Source organism: Grammomys surdaster, unplaced genomic scaffold (assembly GCF_004785775.1).
Source record: "Grammomys surdaster isolate TR1022 unplaced genomic scaffold, NIH_TR_1.0 125581, whole genome shotgun sequence".
Taxonomy (NCBI): Eukaryota; Metazoa; Chordata; class Mammalia; order Rodentia; family Muridae; genus Grammomys; species Grammomys surdaster.
Window position 1 is genome coordinate 1,033,474 of NW_021620427.1, and position 1,480 is coordinate 1,034,953.

Genomic DNA, 1,480 nt, shown 5'->3' on the forward strand with positions numbered 1-1,480 from the left:
TAGTGAAGTTCCACAGCTTAAATGAGGAGGTTAGAATCTTGGACAAATAAAGCAAATATTGAGTGGCTTCTAATGCCTTTCCCCTTTGACTTGGAAAACAAATATGTGCACATTGTTAAGACTAGCGGGTCATTGAAACAGGCTTGCACAATTCAACTGCTAAGCAGAGAAGCCAACAACAGAAGCAAACTCAAATTATTTTTTCCCATAGACAGAAAAGATTAGTTTCCATCTGTGCCATTTTGAAGGTCTCTTTCCTTCATTTAATTTTTTTTTCTCAGGGGAGAACACAAACGCTGTCCCCCATTACCACAAAACTATGCAGATTCCCACATTTGGAAAAATCACAGGGATCAGCACACATGGTATGCAATGGATAAGCCTCACCCTGGCAAAACCAACTTTGTAATAGTGGTACTTCCCCTGGCAGGTAAGTCTTTGAATGTCTCTTTTAGATATGATGCTACCAATCAAGACACTGATGGGGAGACTTTGTAGTAGAGCACTTGATTTAGAAAGTTTTCATATTTCTTGGGCCAAACGTTACTCTAGGTGTTCAGCAGTCACAACAATTATTGCCTTAATGAACTGACATGCCCAAGTTAGAAACAGTGCCATGTACCAGTCCATGTTTTCTGTAAGTGCTGCAACATAACCCAGGAGATCAAATTAGAGGGAATGACTGCCGCTCATTGTTTCAGTCCTCGCTCTCTTGACCCCACAGCTTTTGTACCATGTGTGAGGCAGTGCATCTTGAGAGGGGACTTACAGCTGAACAAAGTGGTACACTTCTCAGAGTCTGGAATGAGAGCAGGATTGTATTTGTAATATCTTTTTTCAGCACATATACTTAGGATCTAACCTTTTTCCTTCTTCTACTGGCTGTCACCTCCCAAATGTTCCACTGTTTCTCAATGCAGCCCCAGTAAGATAACCAAACCTTAAATTTAGGCCCTTAACAAACATGTGAAGTCTACAACATAATAATCTTAGACTTTGTATATTTGAGTTACAATTCTTGTCCCAATCTTGAAAAAAAGATTTTATTTCTCTATCACAGAAGAAACAGATCCTGTAGCAGATAAATAGAAATTCAGATGTATACCACACTCAGTGTAATGTTGAAGATATTTATAGAAAATTTATAGAATTTATTAATTTATAGAAAAATAAATATCTTTTATTTTCATCATTAAGTTTATAGTTGAGATATATATCACAAAAGACATATTTTAAGATAAAAGCGTACAAGTTTATGTAAAAATAGCTGAAGAGGTGGAGAGGCCTGTGTGTGTTTATGTCACTTGATAAAGGTTATAGTTGTAGAGAGGTGGAATGGACAAAGAAAAGAGTATTGGTAATACAACGAGGGAACTTTAGTAAGGCTTACATGTTCAAGCTCTGCTCTGTATTCCTGAGTATTTAAAGGCAGGGCCATTCTTCTTTCCATATAAATTGGGTACCTCTCATATAAGGGCCT

At 37.4% G+C, this 1,480-nt stretch overlaps 1 non-coding gene across 1 annotated transcript; it reads right to left on the minus strand.

The window, feature by feature from the left end:
- Positions 1 to 278: 278 nt before the first annotated feature.
- LOC114638388 lies at positions 279 to 438 on the minus strand. The gene has a single exon (XR_003713876.1). It is a non-coding gene; the product is annotated as a U1 spliceosomal RNA (small nuclear RNA).
- Between the last annotated feature and the right edge of the window lie 1,042 nt (positions 439 to 1,480).